The sequence below is a fragment of the Eimeria mitis genome, genomic scaffold (genome assembly GCF_000499745.2).
Source record: "Eimeria mitis Houghton genomic scaffold, Emh_scaff837, whole genome shotgun sequence".
NCBI lineage: Eukaryota > Apicomplexa > Conoidasida > Eucoccidiorida > Eimeriidae > Eimeria > Eimeria mitis.
The window spans coordinates 7,444-7,804 of NW_013576156.1; positions in this window are offsets into that span (position 1 = coordinate 7,444).

The window sequence follows — 361 nt, forward strand, 5'->3', positions numbered from 1 at the left end:
TGCTGCTGCTGCTGCTGGGGGTGCTGCTGCTGGGGCTGCTGCTGCTGCTGGGGGTGCTGCTGCTGGGGGTGCTGCTGCTGCTGCTGATGATGATGGGGATGGTGATGATGGTGATGCTGCTGCTGGTGCTGCTGCTGAAGACGCAGCAGCAGCAGCAGCAGCAGCAGCAGCAGGGCCTCCCTCTATAGCCTCACATAGGGGGCCATCTGTGTTTTGCTTCGGTGCAGCAACAGCAGCAGCAGCAGCAGCAGGAGCAGCAGCAGCAGCAGCAGCAGCAGATGAAAGAACAGGAGGACGGGAGATACCCCCTGTTGAAATGCTGCTGCTGTTGCTGCTGCTGTTGCTGCTGCTGCTGTTGCTG